Source organism: Theropithecus gelada, chromosome 1, assembly GCF_003255815.1.
Source record: "Theropithecus gelada isolate Dixy chromosome 1, Tgel_1.0, whole genome shotgun sequence".
NCBI lineage: Eukaryota > Metazoa > Chordata > Mammalia > Primates > Cercopithecidae > Theropithecus > Theropithecus gelada.
The window spans coordinates 132256423-132261704 of record NC_037668.1 but is presented as its reverse complement, the minus strand read 5'-3'; the positions used below and the strand labels follow the sequence as shown (position 1 = coordinate 132261704).

Below are 5282 nucleotides of genomic sequence, written 5' to 3'. Positions count from 1 at the left end.
TAAGTGGCCAGAGCTTTCCTGTTCTGGAGGCTTGGTAAGTTCAAGGGGTTGAAGAATTTGAAGGTTTTCCCCAAGTGCTTTATCATGACTGACAGCCTCTTTATATTATACAACGCAAATCCATGTATGGGATTGTTTTGTTTGTTTGCTTGTTTTAACCACCAGCAACTAGACTTGAGACAAACAAAGTGAAAGCAATAACAAAAGTAATAGCTCTTCCAAAGGACTCAGCAGCCAAATCAAAAAAGAGTTGGCAGGACAATAATAAAACATATCCAGAGAAGCAGAAGTGCTAAAGAATGTGGCTACCAGAAGAGAAGAGTTTAAAGATATTCAAGTACATCACATATACACACGTACATATAAGATATTTGGTGATTGAGAAACCTATGATTTTTTTTTTTTCCACATAAAGTCAGGAAATACATTTAAGGAGAGGATAGTCACTGGTGAAAGAGACTAGTGACCCAGAAGATCCAGTGTAAGAAATATCGACCGGGCGCGGTGACTAAAGCCTTTGTAATCCCAGCACTTTGGGAGACTGAGGTGGGTTGATTACCTGAGGTCAGGAGTTCGAGACCAGGCTGGCCAACATGGTGAAACCTCGTCTCTATTAAAAATACAAAATCATCTCGGCCTGGTGGTGTGTGCCAGTAATGCCAGCTACTCGGAAATTGCTGAGAAAGGAGAATTGCTTGAACCCGGGAGGCAGAAGTCACTGCACTGCAGCCTGGGTGACAGAGCGAGAGACTGTCTCAAAAAAGAAATATACTGGCAGCCCATTTGGAGGGCCCAGAGATCTGTGTCTTGCTTCAACATTGTTTGGACAGAACAGATCCAGGGACTCTTTCTTCCAGCCTCCGACCACCCTGGGATCTCCTCTCCACTTGCAACCTCTGGGACCATCTTCTTGGCCATCTGCTGCTTCTGGGGCCAGCCAACACCGTTTTTGTGGTTAGCTCCTTCTTGCCAACCAACCATGAGTTCCCAGATTCGTCAAAATTATTCCACAGAGGTTGAGGCAACCATCAACAGCCTGGTCAATTTGTACCTGCGGGCCTCCTACATCTACCTCTGTCTGGGCTTCTATTCCCACCACGATAATGTGTCTCTGGAAGGCGTATTGTCTCTGGAAGGCATATTCACTTTGGCGAATTGGCCGAGGAGAAGCGCGAGGGCACAGAACATCTCCTGAAAATGCAAAGCCAACATGGCGGCCGCGCTCTCTTCCATGACATCCAGATACCGGCTCAACATGAGTGGAATAAAACCCTGGATGCGAGGGAAGCCACCATAGCCTGGAGAAAAAACGGAATCAGGCCCTTTCAGATCTTCATACCCTTGGTTCTACGCACACAGAATCCCATCTCTCTTGCTTCCTGGAGAGTCACTTCCTACATAAGGAAGCAAAACTCCTCAAGAAGATGAGTGACCACCCTACCCAGATTCTCGAGAGGCTGGGCTGGGTGACCATCTCTTTGAAAGGCTGACTCTCAAGCACGACTAGGGGCCTACTGTGCCCAGCGACTTCTGAAGGGCCCCTCATAAAGCAACAGGGCTTCTGACTAAGCGTCCTAGGAGCCACTAGGCAGCTTTTTGAGCTACCCTGGAGCACTCTCTCAATCCTTGAAACAAGTGGAAATAAAGCTTTATGAAGCAGGAAAAAAAAAAAAGAAAAGAAAAGAAAGAAAGAAAAGAAAAACATAGTGCAAAAATAGAAAAATCATAATACAAAAATCAAGAGACTTGGACTGGAGTATAGATTCAGGAGCCCTAAAACATGAACTATAAAAGTTTCAGAAGCAGCACAAATGAAAAAATATCTATATATACTAATAAAAATGGCGAGACAATAGTTAAACAAATAATAGAAATAAAAATTGATCGAAGATACATCAGTTTGTAAATCAAAAATCTCCCTAAGTTCTAGGCTAGATACACAATAATGAAAATCATAAAAACATGTGTTAGATTGAAAGGAAATATCATAAGCTTCTAGAGAGAGAGAGAGAAAAAAAGAAACTTACCTAGGAAATATATATAGACTCAGACTGGCAAAGTGCATCTCCTTTTGCAGCACTGGAAGCTAGAGAACAGCTGAGCAGTATTGATATATTACTGGCAGAGAAAGATTTCAACCCAAATATATTATTTATCTGCCAGAGAAATAGAAAAATATTTGAAGGCATGAAAGAATTCCTGCAGTATATATTGCCATCATACTCCAAACTTGAGACAAACATCTGAATAAAGATTCTAAGCAAATATCAAATGAAAAATAATGAGGATTTTAAGATGAGGAAATAATTAGAGGAAAGAAGTGAGCCATAAACCTTGTGAGATATGCTTATGGGCAAGTATAGACTGCATAGAAATGAGAAGCAGAAAAGCTGAATAAATGCATAGAAATGAGAAGTAGAAAAGCTAAAGAAGAACGTTTAAAATAGAAAGGAGCTATCGTTAAGAGAAATTAGTGCTAGACCATCTTCACAAAAGCAAAACAATGAGAATGAAAAAGTGAAGAAAGGAAGGGAAAAATAAATTACTACAATGTTATCTACAAAATGAAGAAAGAGTGGGGGATGAGAGTACTGGAAATTAGAATACTGGAAAGATCCATCTTATTTGTGTTTGGGGGAATTTGAACATCTGTCATGGGAAAACATTTGGGGCATAGTTCTTGATTATAAGATCAGGGAAAGTGACTATATCTGTTAATAAATGGAAATGTGCAGTATTTCCATTTACCAAGGAAAAGAAAGAGTAATGAAGAAGACTTTGAACACAAAAGCAAGCATGAATGAAGTGAAAAAAAGAAAACTACAAAATAAGTAATAAATATTAAGTAAAATAAAAATCTAGTATATCATTAATTACATATAATGTTAACAGATTAAAACCTTCCATTAAAACACAGAAATCAGTTTAGGGTTAAAACACATCCTAAATGATCTTTACCATAAACACACCCTAAGCATGGTAATAATTAAAGGTTAAAATTAAGAGATGAACAAATAGATAGCAAGTGTATGCAAACAAAATGCAAGCAAGTAGAGTGATATTAATATAAGACAAGGTGTAATTTAAGGTTAAAAGCAATTAACAGGATAAAGGACATTGGAAAATAAGTAGGCATTCTTATTAAGGAAATATGAGTTATAAATGTATGTAACAAAATTAAAAAATAGATAGAAAACCAACATCTTAACTACAAGTAAAAGAACTTGATAAAATACAGTTATATTTGGAAACATCACTGTAACTCTTTCAAACTGGATATGTGCAATAAAACTCAAGGGGAATCCTCCTTGAGGGGATAGTCATTGGTTATAATCATTGATGGTTATATATCAATTCTAGAACTTGAATGTTCCCTATTTTAAAGAGAAGGTAAAATATAACATAAGAGGGTACAGCACAATTAGCTGAAGGAAACATGTGATTTGCTTTTGTTTATATCCTTGCATTATGTTACTCCAGAAAGGCTGATATTTGTCTCCTTTGAAACATGCAATAATTAAATTTAGAAATTATTTATTTCAAAATCCAGATTATTTCTCGCTTATATTTAAGCAAGCCATAAACCAAAAGAAGCAAGCAAATATAAGAATGTGCCTATTGCAATTACATGCTTACAACATTCATGTCATTGATTTAGTGTGAATAATGAAGTATACTATAAGAAGAGCATAGTGTGGTCATATTTTTTAATGAAGGAAAGAAACCAGGAGAAGAAAGTTAGAAAGTTGTTTACTGCTCTTTTGACTTTGCCTTTAGTTTGTAGGGGATACATTTCCCCTGTTGAGAGAAAACTTGCAAAAGCTCCAGTGTTTTGATGTATGGTATCTGAACTCCAAAGAGAATGTAATCTTTGTGGTAAGCTATCCAAAAGAAGTCCTCATGGAATTTGAGCAACCTCTGAAAAAGATAACCACAGCAGCAGGATGCTTCTCTAGAAATGAAACACTTCTAAGAACAAACAGTAAAGCGTGCAGTTCTAGTGTATTCAGTTTTTATGTGTGGTATCTACTTATAATTTCTATGTTTCTAACCATCTCAGAATGATCAGAGTGATTTTCTCGAAAAATATGTAAAAACACAATTAGACAAACTCCAGCTCCTGGAATCAAATTGTAATCTTTACATATTTAAATGTATCAGATCTGATATCCAAGGGGTTCTTTATCATTTCTGTGAGAAAAGGAAAAACATTCATAATAGAAAAATATATGCTTAGTATAAACACATGGACATACTTTTAATAACTAGCAATAAAATTACAATAATAATGCTGACATCACCGTTAAATAAATATATTCAAATATAATGTTCTACAGCAAATTTTTTCTAATGATATTTATCAGAAGGAATGAGTATTAATAGACTAGATATTTATTATAACACATGTTTAGATTAATGTGAAATATTCAGTATATTGAAAACTACACTTAATTACGTATTTGGTTACTAGAAATTAAATGCTTGAATAATTAAAAGAATAATTAGTTTTATATGGCTGAATATGGTCCAATTAAAAGAAAATGAAATAAAAAACAATGACAGGAAATACTGAGTCATTTTTCTTCTCACAAATCAATTCTTAATTCAATTCAAATATAAAATATTAAATATCAAAGATAATTAAATTACCTTGATAATCCTTCACGCATCATCCAGGAATTCATATACATTTTATAAATTTTGAAACAATTTATATTTTCACAATAGATTCCCTTGTTTTAAGTTGCATTCCCTCAGAAGCTGATGTTGAGACATGGACTTGAATACACATAGTTTTTGTGGGAGAGGATCTGATCCCAGGGAGCACGGATGGAGCAGAGGAAAAGTGCAACAAAGAAAGATAAAATGCCAATAAAATGGAATGCTAATTAGTGTTTATGAATAATTTATTACTGTTTTTATCTAGGGCTCAATCACCCCGGAGAGATTTTAAAGATCACCCTTCCCTGTTTTCACACCTGAAGCGCAAGAACTCCAGTAGTTGAAGGATGCTCCCAAAGAAGTTAATTCCTTGGAATTTTGAATTGTGTAAGGACCTTTGAGACATAGAGAAAGTTCCCAGGCAATGAATGAGTCAGTGGAGCTTGCAGTAGAAAGGCTTTGGGATGGCATCCATGAAATAGCATATGGCAGGGACATGTAGATAGTTCTACACATTTTTAGGGCATAATGGAGTTCACAATATCTATTTTCTCCCAGAGACAATTTAAGAAATAGTAAATTAAAACCCCAAGATTATGTGAGCTGATTAAAGTTTTAAA

At 35.8% G+C, this 5282-nt stretch overlaps 1 pseudogene; it reads left to right on the top strand.

The window, feature by feature from the left end:
- The first annotated feature begins 979 nt into the window (after window positions 1-979).
- Window positions 980-1507, top strand: LOC112610846 (annotated as a pseudogene).
- The last annotated feature ends 3775 nt before the right edge of the window (window positions 1508-5282 follow it).